The sequence below is a fragment of the Protopterus annectens genome, chromosome 1.part0 (genome assembly GCF_019279795.1).
Source record: "Protopterus annectens isolate FY-2018-M chromosome 1.part0, PAN1.0, whole genome shotgun sequence".
Taxonomy (NCBI): domain Eukaryota; kingdom Metazoa; phylum Chordata; order Ceratodontiformes; family Protopteridae; genus Protopterus; species Protopterus annectens.
In genome coordinates, this window is record NC_056725.1 from 1,415,831,938 (window position 1) to 1,415,850,250 (window position 18,313).

At 44.3% G+C, this 18,313-nt stretch overlaps 1 protein-coding gene across 1 annotated transcript in view; it reads right to left on the reverse strand.

Annotated features, from left to right (window-relative positions):
* The window catches only part of ZNF292 (zinc finger protein 292), a 1,171,601-nt gene that overhangs the window by 257,721 nt on the left and 895,567 nt on the right, over window positions 1-18,313 (reverse strand). The window lies entirely within an intron of this gene.

Below are 18,313 nucleotides of genomic sequence, written 5' to 3' on the forward strand. Positions count from 1 at the left end.
TGGGAGCTGTCATGAGGATCTGAAAGAAACCTGGCCAGTGAATCAAGACAAAATTAAAAGGAAAATTTTAGCCACTGCTGAGAAGTATGAGATTCAGAAAAATGATGCATCAAAAGGCCTCGAGTTGACACTTTATGACAGTAATAGCTAGTCTCACGGAAAAAGGAAAGGGTAGTTATTAATAGTAATTCTGCTGGATTGGAGATGCTCTCTCAATGGTGCAGCTATCATCCAGTCAAGGAAGCAATGATGTGCATAATGTCCCTGTTTCTAAACACAGGTAGCAATCAATGCTAGAGACAGTTTCTAACCTTACATTCCTGTGTGCTATTTCAATCCTCAACAATCAATGATGCACTGAATCAGAAGTGCAGAAGGTGTAGGGTGAAAGGGGCTACAGCCTGTGTGCAAGGTGTTGAGGATGCAATCGGAAAGTATATTTTCTGCAGTCTTTTCTGTACCTGCACTTTTGAATGTGGTACAGAGATGAATGTTATTCAGCACTTCATGTGCGTGTTAAAGCTGTAGCAAGCCATTTTCTACAAACTGGAGACGTTTCTTCCCCTTGTTTCAACTGAACAGCTAAGGAGGCAAGGTCTGGCTCAGACACCAGAACAGGGGACCGAATCTTTTGTTTTTTTCTAATTGCTCTTCAACTAAAGAGCGGAGGGATTGAGGACTGGCATCAAGAGCTAGATGAGCCCGTTACAGCTTTGCACTGAATGTACTAGAAGAAACATGCTATTACAATCACATAGGAGGAAATATAAAATGCAAACACGGTTGACAACTAAAGCTTTACTTTAAGACCATCTGTGAAAAGAAGTAGTTGGAAACCATTCCAACTAGCCCAAAGTGTAAACAGCCTCTATGAAAAACTCTCTTCTCATCAGTCTCTATTCATCAACATTCCAAAGACAATTAGATCTAAGCCAGAGAGAGAGACTTAACACACAAACTATGCAGCTAAAATTAATCTGTAAAAATAATGTAAAGAAGTGTCCTTATGTCTAGGATATAAAGGCATATGATGCTGGACCACAAGGATTCCACCCTTCCAGCACTAAATTAAGACAGAGACTTTTAAGTCAAGGACAGCAACTGAAAATTATACTGATCTTGCTGGTCTCAGTATTTGTGTAGTTGTACAAAAATATACCTGAAGACTTTAGCAGTTCCAAGCCTAAAGGGCCATCGTGGATGAGAATCCATCAGTCTTGCTAACACAGTCTGAGAATTTAGATAGAACAGTGGTGGGATTCATGGTCAGCTAGAGTTTGAGAGGATTCTGTGAATGTCTGGCCTATGTCCACAAACACAATCTGCTTACAGGCTCCAAAAACCTGACGGTAAAAGGGGCTCTAGTGTTTCTGTGAAATCAAAAATAATCTAGTTTTCCAATAAATCTGGTGCCAGAAAAAGGGACAGTTTGCAGCTCTTGTTACTCCCCAAGAGGAAACCCTCACATGCACATCCATGCATGTCTCCTCACCACAACCTTGGCCATTGCCACCCTGAAAATCAGTGACCTCAGGGGGCTGTAAGCAGCCTTGAACAGCAAGTCACTGGAGTTCTGAAGAACAAACAGTAGGTCTCCAATTAGGAAAAAAACACTCTTACTGAACTATTTTCTGCGACAATACCTGATGTGGTAACTGACATAATTAGTGAGCCAATGGCAGACACCAAAAATGGTGCTGCTGATTTTGTTTTTCTTCATCAAAAACTGTGTGCTTCAACTCTACCTGGGGAACCTCACTAACATGATGGCTGCTGCTGCAACCCTGTGGGTAGCCATGGCCATTGCTGTTTACTTCATACAATATTGTTTTTCTATCACTTTCAGTTCTGAATGCTTACATTTAAACATCTGCAAGTGCTTTAAAACAAGCAGGTTCTGCCTCCTGCAAGTGCTTTAAAACAAGCAGGTTCTGCCTCCTGCAAGTGCTACTTCAAACTCAAATTATGTCACACATAAATAGGTGTACAAGGAAAAGTCCGTTATCCTGCCAAATGCTGTCAGGCAATACTGGGGGGAGGAAACCAGTCTGTATACTGGGAAGATTGGGGGGGGTGATAGTATGCTCAAACTGCAGGTTATAATCAATAACACATTGCTGTCTACTGATAAAGTTCTAAAATATAATGAAACATGGATACAAGGCATTCTTGTGAAAATGGATTTTTCAGCTTTTTTTTTTTTTTAACACCAGTGTCTCAACACTCTGAAAGCTGAAAACTCCAGCACCACACACAGTCTAAACGCTGTGTGTAGAAGACACACTAACATAAACCATACTCTCATATGGGTCTATATCAGCTTATCGAAAAAAAAAATACACCATAAAGTTGAGGGGGGACTCCCCCCCACACCCCTACTTAAATATACCAACTCCAAGATTGCACCACATTGGAAGAAATGGCAAACTCCCGAAAACGGCCCAGCGATTTGGACAGCTCATCAATATCTGTCAGTTCCACTGGTGTAGCTCACTGGGAAGCCACTAAGGAGAGGGAGTCAGACACCTCCTCTCTGGCAACAGATAACCACTCTTGTCAGTCTCAGGTGAAGGATCAGGTAAAGGCTTAATGCACAAGTTGGGGGTCCGGGGCACCTAATTCATGAGAGAGTGCCCTTACCATGAGTTTTTTTTCCCCAGGGAGTCACACAGGAAAAAAAAAAACTTCTCCAGTTTCTTTAACTATGGACAGGGAAGACTTGCTGTGATTTGCTAATGAATTACTTTCAACTGTTTGTTTAAATCCTCTCCCTTTATGGACTACAAATAGTAAGGTTGCCACCCGTCCCATTGTCAGCGGGACACTCACGGGTTGAGCTGCCTCATCCTGTTGCCCGCTGTGCAAAGTAGTGGGACTTGAAAAGCCCCACTTTTCAATCTCACTGAAATGTCATGGAAAAGTCGCAATTACTTCCTGCTTTTCCACGGCAATTCAGTGACTTCACCAACCTGGAACTGCAGGCAACGCTGCTGCCTGTTAGGTCCGGGTGTTTTAATTCGTGCAGCAATTGTCTGCAATTTATGAAAGGAGTGGGGATTGGGGCAGGAAGAGCCCTGCAAAGATCACGGCTGTAGGAGCGCTTTGTTTTAAGCGCTTCTACAACCGCTAAAAAAATGACCGAGATTTGTTTTTGTTTTTTTCTCATCAGCCAGCAACTCATCTGTTCATCCAGCCAGCCATCCATCCATTCATCCAGCCAGTTAGCCATCCATTCATGCAGCCAGCCATCCATTCATGCAGCCAGCCATCCAGCTGCTACTCCCACCAACCAAGTAGCCACTCCAGCAGCCAGCCAGCTAGCCACTCCAGCAGGTAGCCAGCAAGTCAGCTAGCCACTCCAGCAGCCAGCCAGCCACTCCAGCAGCCATCCATCGTACAGTCTCGTACCCATAACAGCATCTCCTTCACCGCTCATGTGGTGACGTCATGGTAGTGGGTGTGGCCAGTGTCATATTGGCCACAACCCCATGTCCCACTTTGGCCTGCTTAAAAGGTGGCATCCCTAACAAATAGAATAAAAATTCCTTCACATTCTGACTGTGAATGCCAATCATAAGTGCAGTGAATGGAGGATGGGGGTGTTTTTCTTCAGTGAATTCTTATCAAGCTGAAGACTCTGACTTTGAGGAAGTGTGTTACTTCAATTTCTCTCCATAGCCAAAAAGAAAAGAGGTATTTTCAGTGAGAATGAAATCCTTCCTGATTTATTGCAACTGATTTTGCATAGACTTTTATCAAGCTTTAGAGGGTGTTTCAATAACTTCTGCAGCATGCCTGACAGTCAATCTCCTACTCCTAAAAAGGATGACAGGTTTATACAAAATACCACAGACTCATAAATATCAGTTTTCTAAGCCTAAGGCAGAGCCTGCAGTTATTTTCTTATCCAAAAGTTCTTCAGCTAAACACAGAAGGATGGGAATGCTTTTAAAAGATTTAGAAAGAACATTTATTTCACTACTTTAACCTTTCAGAATATTGAACTACCACAAGCTCATGTGCTGAATTTTTTACTGGCTTCCTTTGAGAACTTCAGAAAGTTAACGGTTAACCTTCCCTCTTCAGAGGTTAAAACTTAACTGAATTCATTGAAAGACTTAATATAAGTTTCTCATTTGACCAAATACTCAAGTATTCCGATGATTCTGCTGATGTTTCTAGAGCTGCTGTCACTGGATTAGTTATGTGAAAATTTGCTTGGTTACACTCTCAAAACTTATCAGAAGATATTAAAACTGAGTTCTCCCGTAGAGAAGGAAGTTCTGTTTGGCCCTCTTGCTGCAGAGATCCTTAATATTTGATGAAAGAGGGAAACTGATTTAAGGTGTGACCCAAATTTTCCACCTCTCCTTTTCTAAGTTAAATTAAAAACTTTCTAATAGGACCCTTTTTAAAGAAATTTAAGCAGCATGATGCTTACAAACCGGAATCTAAGAATCAATAGCAGAGAGGCTCTAAAAAGCAATGAAGTCCAAAGAGTAAGCAGAACTATTTGTCTCTTCAATCTACTGTTCAGTTCAGACCATCAACTTCCCCAGTGGCATCAGAGCATCTCAGACAAATGGGTTCAGAAAATCATCCAGCATGGATACGGATGGTAAAGGGAATCGTCTTCCTCCTTTTCAGGAGATTCCTCCTCATCCTATAAAACAAACATCACTGTTTCTTCAGATAAGCAAAGATTTTTTTTTTTTTTTTTTTAATTCAAGGGTCTTTTTTGTGTCAAAGAAAAAGGGATCTTGGAGACCACTTCTATGTCTTTCTTTTCAGTCAGGAGTTTCAAGTGAAATCAATTCTCATTCCACCTCACAGAATACTTTTTTTCTAGGATGCCTTCTGGATATTTCCTTAGGAAGGATCTTTCTTCTGCTGGGCAAAATGGAACAGCACAAAGAAAACGTCCTAAACTTTCCCAAAAAATACCTGACATCTGCCAGAGAATCATGATTCTGGGCTTCATGTCTTCTATGGTTATCAAAATTTCCTTGGTCAGCTTTCACATGAGGAAAAATTAAAGGATATCTAAGGTCAGTCTGGTGTCAGCATCATCATTACCTTTTCATATTCCAGTACTTGGATTTGGGAGAAGGGAGTTAACTAGGGTAGGTGAACCAGTTAACTAGGGTAGGTGAACCAGTCCTTTCTCTTTGTCCTGGTCTACCCTCCTCCCTCCGCCTCAGTCTGTCAAAACAGATGCCTCAGACTTTGCTTGAGAGAGGCTGGATCCAATGGAGTGAAAGTGCAAGATCTATGGAACACAGAGCAGACAAAAAACACAAATCTCGGAGATGCTGACAGTAATCAGTACTCGAAAGGCCTTAAACCACCTCTAGTCCCCAATTCCTTTGCAACTTACCACAGACACCACGGTGACGTGGTATGCTAAACAAGGAGGTACCAGATCTTATTCCATTTGCAGACTTGACACAATTGACTCTCTAGCCTTTTTGCATTATGTCAGGGAAAAACATTACAGTGGACAAGCTGAGCAGAACCTAGGACAGACCCTCGTATAGGGAAAAGTACAGTTTTGTACCTACCATAAATGTAGATGTTCGAGTGCTAATACAGCTGCAGTCATAACAGATGGGTTCTCCTGCCATCAGGCGGGTCCTCGGTAGGCTGAATTCCAAAGTCTAGGTCCGGCGTCGGTTGTCGTCGCTTCTTCCCTGATGTCAGTGCGACAGGGGTATAAAAAGAACCAGCCAATGCCATTTTCTTCAGTTTTTCTTGCCCCAGATGTCAGGTGCCCCCAGAAGGAAGGCAAAACATAAATTTATGTAATAAAGCAATGCAATATAATCAAAATACAGTAGTTGCGAGCAAATACACCATAAATGAATACCCCAAGCAGGTTGTATGAGGAGGTGTTAGCCAAAAGGCCTGTCCCAAGAGGGGAAGGAGGGAGGGAAACCTGGACTGCAGCTGTATTAGCACTCGAACATCTACATTTATGGTAGGTACAAAACTGTACTATGTTCATCGTGCATACAGCTGCAGTCATAACAGATGGGTAGAATCCCAAAGCTAAGAAGAAGTGGTAGGCACTAGGTGGAACTAGGAGGAGCCAGGATGCCCTGCAAGACTGCAGTGGCAAAGCCTGCTCTAGTTTTGGAGTATAATGGTAGGTGGTAGTGCTTGGAAAAGGTATGCACAGAACTCCAAGTGGCTGCTTCCAAAATATCTTTGGTAGGAACTCCTCTGAGGAAAGCTGCAGAGGTAGCTGTGGCCCTTGTGGAGTGAGATCTGATGCCTGTAGGTACAGTTTTGCCATGAAAAGAATAGCAAAAGCGTATGCAGTGGGCTATCCATTTTGAGATTGTCTGTTTGGAAATTGGCTTTCCTTGAGCTCCTGTAGCATAGGACACAAAGAGCCGTTCTGATTTACTGAAAGGCTTTGTTCTGTCCAAATAATAACGCAGTTGTCTGTGGATGTCCAAGGAATGTAGTAATCTCTCCCCTTTGTTTTGAGGAGTAGGATAAAAAGGTAGGCAAGTGTATGGCCTGATTCAAAGCTACCCTGGATACCACTTCAGGCATAAAGGACGGATTGGTTTGTAAGGAAACTCTGTCCTGATGGAAGATGATAAAAGGCTGCACAGCCATGAGAGCTTGTAGTTCTGAAACTCTACGAGCTGAGGTAATAGCCAGAAGGAAAGCTGTTTTCCAGGACAAATATTGCAAATCTGATGAGGCAGCTGGCTCAAAGGGAGGCAAGGTCAGTTTTTCCAAAATGAAATTGAGATCCCAAGCAGGTATTGGTTGTTTCCTTGGGGGTTTTAGATTCTTAGCCCCTCTGAGGAACTGTCTAAAGAGGGGGTAAGAGAATAAGGGTGGATCAGTGTTGTATTCTGCAGAAATGGCTGAGGAATTGATTTTGATGGAGGAGAATGAAAGTCCACTGCTTAGCAGCTCAGCTAGATACTGTAGTATTTGAGGTAGATTCAGTTTTCCAGGATCCTGGCCCTTTTTCTCATTCCAGACACAAAACCGTTTCCATTTTGCGGAGTAAGCTTTTCTAGTTGACGGCCTTCTGGCCTCCAAAATGACATCCTGCACCTCCTTGGAGAGTAGGGTCTGCTGTGATGCTAAGGAATCTTCCATGCGGCTAGATTGAGTGTTTTTAGCTGGCTGTGAAGAGTTTTGAAGCTGTGCCGAGTCAGGAGAAGAGGCATTAGAGGCAGGGTCCATGGTGGGGAATGCGTCAGGCTCCTCAGGAGTGGGTACCAGTGTTGTCTTGGCCAGTCTGGAGCAATGAGAATCATTTTTGGTCTGTCTGCTCTGGTTTTCAATAGAACTTTGGGCAGCAGAGGAAGAGGTGGGAAGGCATAAACTGTCATTGATGTCCAACTGAAAGAGAGAGCGTCCACTCTCCAGGCCTTTGGATGAAAAATCCTTGAGCAGAATTTTGTCAAATGGTGATTTTTGTGGGAGGCAAAGAGATCTATGTCTGGCCTTCCCCATGCTTGGATTATCTGTGTAAAAACTTTTGGATGCAATTTCCATTCGTGTGGATCTGTCATATTTCTGCTTAGGTTGTCTGCCAGCGTGTTTTCCTTGCCTGGCAAGTACTGTGCTTGTAGTCCGATTTGTAAGTCCATGGCCATGTTCCAAAGTGACATGGCCAGTCTGCATAGGGGGTATGAATGTGTTCCTCCCTGTTTGTTTATGTACCACAACTGTGGTGTTGTCCGTTCTTATCAATAGTTGACCTGGTTGCAGAAGGTCTTTGAAAGCTATAATAGCATTTATTACTGCTAGCATTTCCTTTTGATTGATGTGAAGGTGCTTTTCTTTTTGGGACCATTTGCCCTGAATGCACCGATCTGTCATGTGTGCCCCCCAGGCGTAGTCCGAGGCGTCTGTTGTGATGACTTGATTTGCTTGAGGCTTGCTGAATGGAAGACCTGTGTTTGTTTGGCATGCTTGAGCCCACCACAGAAATTCCTTTTGAAGACATGGAATTAGTGGTATTATTGTTTCCAAACTGTGGCTGTATTGAGACCATAGGTTTTTCAGGTACCATTGAAGTTTCCTCATATGCAGCTTTGCACATGGGATTAGTAAGATGCAAGAATGCCATGAATCCCAGAGCCTGCAGGATTTTCCTTGTAGTCAGCCTGGTGCAATTTGCTAGTGCTCTGAAGTATTGAGTTAGTTGCCCCTGCTTCTCTGGCGTGAGGTAGGCCATCGGGGTGTTTGTGTCCAAGTTGGCACCCAGGAAAATTATTTTCCGAGAGGGTATTAGTCTTGATTTCTTTTTGTTGACTGTGTATCCCAGAGAGTTCAACAACATTATTACATAAGCCAGATGTTTCAGAAGAATGTGCTTGCTGTCCACTTGGATCAGGCAGTCGTCCAAATATGGGTATATTTGTATCCCTTGAAGTCTGCAGTAGGCAATTACTGATGCCAGGTATTTCGTGAATACTCTGGGCGCAGTACATAAGCCAAAGGGCAATGCAGAGAATTGATGATGGGTTGAACCTGCAAGAAATCTGAGGTATCTTCTGCAATTTTGTCTGATTGGGACATGTAGGTATGCCTCCGAGGTCCAATGTTACCAGCCAAGACTCCTTGCCCAGCATGGGAAGAAGCTGCTGCAGAGTGAGCATCTTGAATTTTGGTACGAGTAGAAATGTGTTTAGGATGGATAGGTCCAAAATAGGTCTCCAATCTTTTCCCTTCCTTGGTACCAGGAATAGTCTGGAATAAAAACCATGACCTTGTTCGTGCGTAGGTACCTCTTGAATAGCTTTCATGTCTATGAGATCTGTAATTTGCCTTTGTGCCTCTGCCCTTTGATTGTGTGGCAGGTTTGGCATGCCTCTCATTTTTGGAAGGGTGTGAAAATGGAATCTGTAGCCTCTGTTTATAATGTCCAGGATCCATTTGTCTTTTGTGACAATATGCCAATTTTTTGAAAATAATGCCAGTTTTCCTCCTAAGGGTGCTGCCATTTGAGTCCTGCTTGGCATGCAAAGGGGAAAGTCAGTGGGTTTGCTTTCTGGATGGTTGCGAGTTATCCTCACCACCTCTGTGTAGGAGCTTGCCATTGTCTGCCTCTAAACGATCCTTGGGATTGTCCTCTGCCCCTCGGGCGCCCGTATCTACCTCTTTGGGGTCTGTCCATGGCTGGAAAGGACCAATTTTTGGAAGGCCAATTTCTACTGAAACGTGGGGGTTGTACCTGTAGAAAATCTTTCACAGTTTGCATTGATTTAGCCTTTTCCTCCATTTTCCTTAATACCTCCTCAGCATTAGCACCAAATAATACATCCTTTTGTAGAGGGGCATCTAGTAATTTTGCTTTGACATGATCTGGCAAGGCTTGTTCCTTGAGCCAGGCATGTCTACGTATGACTGATCCTGTAACAGCAGCTCTACATGAGGCCTCTAGAGCATCAAAACCACATTGTAAGGTATGCTTACCCACTTGTTCGGCACTATGCATCAAATCCTGCAACTCCTTCAAGTCTGGTTGTTCAGGTTGTGACATTTTACTTTTCAACTGTGATAACAAAAACTGTTGGTATTTTAGCATATGGAACTGACAGTTTAATGCCCTCATGGTTAAGGTAGCCGAGGTACATACCTTTTTTCCCCACCTTTCTAAGGATATGGAATCTCTCTCGGAAGGTAATGGATTTTTAGCAGTGGAGGCCTTAATTCCCTTGGGGCCCTGTGAGATGGTTTCTGGGTCAGCAGCATGGCTTTTGTATAGAAATTGGTGCGAGTCAGGAACCCTGTAGTACCTGTCAGGCTTGACTGGGGCTGGAGGTAGAGAATCCGGGTTAAGGCAGGCCTCCGAGCAAACATCATCTAGGATGTCCAAGACAGGAGGTATAGCCAGAGGCCTGTGCTGAGGTAGCAAGAGAAATTCCCTAAGACTTTTCTTGGAATCTGAATAATCTTGGCCTTCCCAGTGGAAGTGTTCCCTTAAGGTATGCAAAGTTTCCCCAAATGAGTAATCCTCTGGGGGGGATACAGAAGGAATGGACTCCTCTGCATCAGAGTCTTCAAAAGGGGAGTAAGAATGTTCCTGATCATCAGAGTGCTCTGAAATAATGGAGCCCTGATCAGAGGGGGGGGGATTCTTCCTCCACTCTGGGCCTTTGTCGGAGGGTTGAGAACCCCTGATAAGAGTAATTAAATCCTCAGCCATTTTAAGCATCTGTTTTTTTAGGCATGGGGCCTGGAGATGGGCCCTGTGTAGCTTGTCTCTTAGAATGCATGGCTGCTTTACACTTAGTGAAAGCCTTGATGGAAAAAGAAGAGGAAGGTCTGAAGACACCTTGAGAGGAGGTAGACCTGTCCACATTTTGAGATTCAACGCCAAGAGTGGCTTCGGTATCTGTAGTCGGGTGTGCGAGGAGCCTGCGACCTCGGGCACAGGAGACACCGCCAATGAAGTGTCGTCGGTAGTCAGGGGCTGCGTAGGCGCCTTGCTGAGAACCGGACCACGTGTAGTTGGCTTTGGCGTGGTGTCGGTAGAGGCCGCGGACCTCGTGTGTCGGTCCTTATCTTTGCGCTTTTTAGACAAAACTGGAGTCGGAGTATCCGACGACATAATATAGTTAAATGTTTTGCCAAAATAATGCTGGACGAACTCCGCCCGACGCTTAATGGTGCGTTTGTTGAATGTAGCACAAAAGCGACAGACCGAGACGTCGTGGTCTGGGCCTAAACAAGGAATACAGAGGGAATGGAAATCCTTATGCGGTATTTGCTTCCCACATGAAATACAATTATTAACTTTGTCTGACATCGGTCTGAGGCAAGAAAAGTTTCCCCAACGGGGTACTTAGCTTTCAAGAAGACTTCAGTTTCAAAATTTTCGTAATTTCAGGAGCTGGCCGACCGGCACTTGCGAACTGCTTCTGCTTCGGGCACCGCGTGGCAAGAAAGACTGAAGAAAATGGCGTCGGCTGGTTCTTTTATACCCCTATCGCACTGACGTCAGGGAAGAAGCGACGACAACCGACGCCGGACCTAGACTTTGGAATTCAGCCGACCGAGGACCCGCCTGACGGCAGGAGAACCCATCTGTTATGACTGCAGCTGTATGCATGATGAACATCTACACCCAAGGGTCTTCCAAGAATTGATCCAAGCAGTGGGGAGCACATAGCTCTCAACCCTCTTAGCACAAAAAATCTGGATAAAGCAAAAATAGGGACAAATCTTAAATATTGCTCTTATAAACTTAGAAAGTTGCTAGAACAAAAGATCTTGTAATACCATACATTTTCCAAAGGATATTAAGTCAAACTCAAATGCCTGTCATTATTTAGTGAATTCAATCCTCACGGGTTTGCCACAAAAATCCAGAAAATCACAAATTTTACAAGCAACAGACCAAAAATATGAGGCAAAAATGTGGACAGTTGAGAGGTATGGAGGAGCACCTAAAATAGATCTGTTTACCTCAGTTCAAAACATACCATTAAAGAAATCTGTCCCAGGGTTCTTTGCAAGCAGGCTTGAAGACAAATTCTTTAGCCTTTCCTGCTCTTAACAAAATTCATCCTTCACCCATTTCAGCTTACCTGCCGCCCTCAGACCCCCCCCCCCCTTCTTCCCATCCTTAAGTCAAGTCGTTTTTGAAAGGAGTTTTATATATTCGACTGCCAAGAAAAAGTACAGTTTTGTACCTACCATAAATGTAGATGTCCGAACTGGATAGCATCTGCAGTCATAACAAGTGGGTTGTCCTGTCGTCAGGCAGCCCTGCAGTCGGCCGGATTCCAAAGTCCGGGTCCGGCTTCGGCTGATGTCGCACTCCACCCGATGTCATCTCTGTTGGTCTTCGGGTATAAAAGCATCAGCCGACGCCATTTTCCTCAGTGTTTCTTGCCCCAGATGCCAGTAGCCCTCTTGCAGGCTAAAATTTGGATAGATGCCAATGTTTCCAAATAGATAGAGGTAAACACAACAATAAGCATATATGTACATATATGCAAACAAATACACCATAAAGACTCCCCAACAGCTAGCTATTAGAAGGGTAAACACCCTAGGAGTACCACAGAGGGAATGGAGGGAGGGTAATCCTGACTGCAGATGCTATCCAGTTCGGACATCTACATTTATGGTAGGTACAAAACTGTACTATGTCCTTCATGGATGCATCTGCAGTCATAACAAGTGGGTAGAATACCATAGCCAACTAGGGAGGAGGATAAAAGTAGATTATGGTGTGTTTAGGATCCCTTGCAGTACAGCAGTGGCAAACCCTGCTCGGGATCTGGAATATAGAGGCAAATTATAATGCTTGGCAAATGTATGCACGGAGGTCCAAGTAGCCGCCTCAATAATGTCTTTGGTTGCCACTCCTCGTAAGAAGGCTGTGGTAGTGGCTGTTGCCCTTGTAGAATGAGGTCTTATGTTCTGTGGAATTGGTTTTCCATGGAAGGAGTAACAGTATCGTATGCAATTTCCTATCCATTTGGAGATTGTCTGTTTGGAAATAGCTTTTCCTTCCCTTCCTGTTGCATAGGCTACAAAAAGTTGGTCAGTCTTTCTGCTATTTTTTGTTCTGTCCAAGTAGTAGCGTAGCTGTCTATGTACATGCAAGGTATGTAGTATTCTTTCCCCTCTGTTTTGTGGGTTGGGAAAGAAGGTAGGTAGGTGGATTGCCTGGTTTAAAGATACTCTGGATACCACCTTGGGCATAAATGTAGGATTAGTCCTCATGGACACTCTATCTTGGTGGAAGATTAGGAAGGGTTGCACTGCCATTAAGGCCTGTAGTTCTGAAACCCTCCTTGCTGAAGTAATTGCCAGTAGGAAAGCAGTTTTCCATGACAGGTGTTGTAGGTCTGCTGTTGCTGCTGGTTCAAAGGGTGATAGTGTCAACTTTTCTAGCACAAAGTTTAAATCCCAAGCTGGTAATGGTGGTTTCCTTGGAGGTTTTACATTCTTGATTCCTCTGAGGAACTGCCTGAGCAAAGGGTGCGAAAAACAGGTGGATCAAAGCTGTATTCTGCTGAAATAGCTGATGCATGTATCTTGATGGAGGAGTAGGACAGGCCTGAATGAAGAAGTTCGCCAGATACTCCAGAATGGTAGGCATATCTATGTTTGACACATCTTTTCCTCTTTCCATACTCCAAATGACAAACCTTTTCCATTTTCCAGCATAGTTCCTTCTTGTTGAAGGTCTGCGTGCTTCAAGAATAATGTCTTTAACTCTTTGGGAAAGTTCTGGGTTAGCTGCTGCTATGTGATGTTCCATGCGTTCAGTTACAGTGTTATTAGGTTTGGATGTATGTAGCTGCAGTTGTTGTGAGTTATCATCAAAGGCATCAGGGGTATTGGCCACATATTGTTCGAGACATGCTCTTCAGTAGTGGGTACCAGTGTTGTCTTGGCCAGTTTGGAGCTATCAGGATTATCCTTGGACGTTCTTCCTTGATTTTTAGTAGTACCTTGTGTATCAAAGGAAGAGGTGGGAATGCATATGCTGTTAGGCCTTTCCAGTTGAAGGAGAGTGAGTCCACTTTCCATGCTAGTGGGTGGAATGTCCTTGTGCAGAATTTTTTGAGCTGGTGATTGAGAGGTGATGCGAATAGGTCTATCTGTGGCATTCCCCATTTCATTGAGATGGTCTTGAAGATGTCCGGGTGCAGCTTCCATTCGTGGGCATCCGAAGTGGTTCTGCTTAATATGTCTGCTAGAGTATTGTCTTTCCCCGGTACAAATATTGCCTGCAACTGAATGTTGTAGCTGAGTGCCAGGGTCCACAGCTCCAAGGTCATTCTGCATAGGGGGTATGAATGAGTGCCTCCCTGTTTGTTGATGTACCACATGACTGTGGTGTTGTCTGTCCTTATCAACTGGCCCTCTTTGAGGAATGGTTTGAACTTTTGGATTGCCAGTTTTACTGCCAGCATTTCTTTTAGATTGATGTGCAGGTGAAGTTGATCCTGTGTCCACAATCCTTGCACGCATTTGTCCAGCATGTGGGCCCCCATCCTAGGTCTGAAGCGTCTGTTGTGATGGTCTGGCTTGGTTGACATCTGCGAAAGGGTAGGCCTGGGTTTGACTGGCATGCCTGAGCCCACCATAGGAACTCCTGTTTTAAGCATGGAATTAGTGGGATTTCTGTTTCTAGACTGTGTCTGTGTTGGGACCATAAATTCTTTAGGTACCACTGTAGTTTCCTCATATGTAGTCTGGCAAATGGGACCAAGATTATGCATGATGCCATGAAGCCCAAGGCCTGCAGAACTTTTCTTGCTGTTAACTTGTTCAGTTTTGTTAGTGCCAAGAAGTAAAGAGGAAGTTCTTTTTGTTTTCTGTAGTCAGGAATGCCATTTGTTGTACTGTGTCCAATTCAGCCCAAGAATGTCCTTGTTTGGGATGGTATCAGCCTTGACTTTTGTAAATTGACTGTGTATCCCAGTCCTTGTAGCAAGTAAATGACCCTTTGTAAATCTGTTGTCAGCTTGCTTTTGTTGTCCCCTTGTAGCAGGCAGTCGTCCAGGTATGGGTAAATTTGAATTCCCTGTAGTCTGCAATGGGCGATTACTGATGCCAGGCATTTTGTGAATACTCTGGGCGCAGTAGATAAGCCAAAGGGCAATGCTGAGAATTGATAGTGCTCTGATCCTGCAAGAAATCTGAGGTATCTTCTGCAGATTGGTCGAATGGGGACGTGCAGGTATGCCTCCTTGAGATCTAGAGTTACCAGCCAAGACTGCTTGCCCAGCATGGGAAGAAGTTGCTGTAGGGTCAGCATTTTGAATTTTGGGACAATGATGTATGTATTTAAGGTGGACAGGTCGAGAATTGGTCTCCAACTTTTTTCCTTTCTTGGAACTAGGAATAGTCTGGAATAGAACCCCTTTCCTTGTTCTGCTGTTGGCACTCTTTCCACAGCTCTCATGTTTGCTAACTCCATTATCTGGCGTAGAGCCTCTGTTTTTTGATTTGGAGGTAGATTTGGCATTCCTCTTTTGGCTGGTAAAGTGTGGAAGTGAAACCGGTAACCTTGATCTATGGTTTGTAAAATCCACTTGTCTTTTGTTATGTAGTGCCAGTTCTTTGAAAATAAGGTTAACTTTCCGCCTAGAGGAGCTGCTATTTGTTCCCTGGTAGGCGGATTTAGGATTAAGTCACTGTGGTTGTGCTGATGTAGTGGCAGTGGCTGTGTTTGTGCCTCTGTTGTTACCTTGCCACTGTCGTCCTCTGTAGGCACCTCCTCTGGATTGGTTTCTGCCTCTGGAACGTCTATTCCTGCCCCTTTGAAATTTTGTGGAGTCAGGAAAGGACCAATTTTTGGCAGGCCAGTTCCTGCTAAACCTTGGGGGTTGAACCTGCAAGAAATCTTTAACAGTTTGAACAGATTTTGCCTTTTCTTCCATTTTCTTCATAACCTGCTGGGCAGGTGTACCAAACAAACTTGTCTTGTCCATAGGAGCATCTAGCAACTTAGCTTTAACATGATCCGGTAAAGCTTGTTCCTTTAGCCATGCATGCCTTCTTATCACTGTGCCTGTCATGGCTGATCTAAATGAAGCCTCCAGTGCATCATAGCCACATTTTAAGGAATGGTTGCTAACCTGTTGTATGTTATTTACCATCTCTAATACATATTTCTTATCAAGAGATTCATCAGTGGTTAGTTTTTAGTTAACTGATCAAGCATAAACTCTTGGTATTATATCATGTGTAACTCAGATATTAAAGCTCTAGCTGAAAGAGTTGCTGAAGTGTAGACCTTTTACCCCATCTGTCTAATGACCTTGCTTCCCTTTCAGAAGGAATAGGGTTTTAGCTGTGGTCGGCTACTGCCTTGGGACCCTGGGATATAGTTTCTGGGTCTGCAAGTGGGGCCTTGTAAAGGTGGTGATGAGTATCTGGCACCCTGTAAAATCTGTCTGGTTTGGCAGGGGCTGGGGTAAAGAATCTGGAGCGGAGCAAACATCATTGAAAGCATCATCCACCACAGAGAGAACAGGAGGTATAGCTAAGGGCCTGTGCTGTGGGAGGTGCAGAAAGGTCCTAAGTCTTTTCTGGAGTCTGAAAAATCTTGTTGCTGCCATTGGAACTGTTCTCGCATGGCATGCAAGGTTTCCCCAAAGGAGAATTCTTCTGGTGGGGAAGCAGCTGGAATGGATTCTTCAGCATCAGAATCTTCAAAATTGGAGAAGGGAGCCTCTGGCTGGTCAGTTATGTCTGATTCATCAGCAGAATCATCAGAAGACACTGGCTCAGGGGCTCTGCCCTAGGTCTCTTCTCTGGGGCTGAGAGGCCCTGTCTGGGTGAGATTGAGATCCTCTAATTAAAGAAATTAAATCTTCTGCCAAAGAAAGCATTTGAGAACTAGAAGAGGGCCTGGATGTGGGGGGTTTAACAGGCACTGATTTAGTAGTCTTGGCTGCTTTAGCCCTGGCGAAGGCCTTAATGGACATGGCTGCTGGAGGCCTAGCAGCACCACGTGCTGGGGTAGAGACATCCAAGGGATGGTGTCTGATAAGTCAACCACCGTAGTGGGTAAAATTTCTGAGGTCGATTCAGGAGTTGTAGCAGGGGCCTCAGTTGTAAGAACAGGTTCAGCTGTATTTAGATCAGTTTTCTCGGTTTCGGCCGAAACCGAGACACTCGTGGTTTGCTTTACCGTGGTTTCGGCCGAAACCGCGGACCGCGAGTGTCGGTCTTTATCTTTGGCGTTTTTGGTAGATTGGGTAGTCGGAGGATCCGACGGCATAATGTACGCAAAATCAGTACCGAAAAACTGTTCTGCAAACTCCGACCGACGCCTAAGCGTTCGTCGGTTGAAAGAGGCACAGGCGAACAGGCTGCTACGTCGTGGGCTGGGCCTAAACAAGGCAGACAGTAAGAGTGGAAATCTTTATGAGGTATTTGTTTCCCACAGGTTAAACAATTGTTAACTTTTTCTGACATCGGCTGAGGCAAGAAAGAGTCCCCAACGGGGTACTTAGCTTTAGAAGTCTTCGAAGTAGTATTCGGTAGAAGTAATCTCTGGATCCGACCGACCGGCACTTGCGAACAGCTTCTGCTTGAGCCCGCGCAAGAAAGACTGAGGAAAATGGCGTTGGCTGATGCTTTTATACCCGAAGACCAACAGAGATGACGTCGGGTGGAGTGCGACATCAGCCGAAGCCGGACCCGGACTTTGGAATCCGGCCGACTGCAGGGCTGCCTGACGACAGGACAACCCACTTGTTATGACTGCAGATGCATCCATGAAGGACATCAGCTGGCTACTCTTGGGATCTTAACATTGTGCATGAAAGGCTAAATCTTTAATCTGAACAGATCATCAGGCTGAAGTGAAGTTCTTAACTTGGTGTTAGTCAGTGCTCTGAGTTCTGCCAGAATGGATATCTGAGTTACAAACTCTTACGGTGAGTCAACCCTACCTCATTTTTCACAAAGATAGGGTTTGTTTGAGAACAAATCTTTCTTATACACCTAAAGTGGTTTCAGAGCTCATCTTAAACCAAATTTATTAATCTCCCTGTACTTTGCCCAGAAGCTAAAAACTATGGAGAATGAATCTTGCACACACGGAGTGTCCACAGGCAGCACAGACACTACTTGGGCAAAACAAAAACCTTTAAAGAAAGGCCAATCAAAGTTAAAAAAGACAACTGGTGTCAAAGGAGACAATTTCTAGGTGGTTGACTCAAGCTATTTCTTTCTGCTATCCTCGCCATGACAAGTCACCTGCATGCAAGGTCAAGGCTCGCTCTACATGGCTTTGATTTCTTCTGTAGCTATTTGGAAAGGGGTGGACTTGAACTACTTTACAGGCAGCAATGTGGCCCTCTGTACATACTTTTACAAAGCATTACATAAATTGGATTAATTTTCCAGGTCCAGAACAAGCTTTGCTAAGAGCATTATCCAGGGGCTCCTTGATTCTTTAATTCCTTCTTCCTCCTTACATATTCTTAAATTTTGGTGATATACCAAACAGCTCAGGCTACTGTAGCAGTTATCCAATGTTGAACATAATAGTAAGTTTGCTTACACAACTGTAGTAACAGCAAATGTTCTAATAGATCACTGTTGCAGTAACCATGCCCTCCCCTCCATCCCAGTGTTTTGTTTCTGGTGTACTGTCAAGGATGTGTACACATACGCAACTCTTTTGCATACTGTTATATGTTTCCTAGCATTCTCCATTCAGGGCTCTAGCCTTCATTCTTCAGGCGAAAAAGCTTGGAAGCTTTTGGCACCCTAACCACTGCTTTCATTCAGCCCTCCTTGTGTCCCACAGCAGACAGGGAGCCCTGAAGCTTTGAAACTAGCTGGTGGT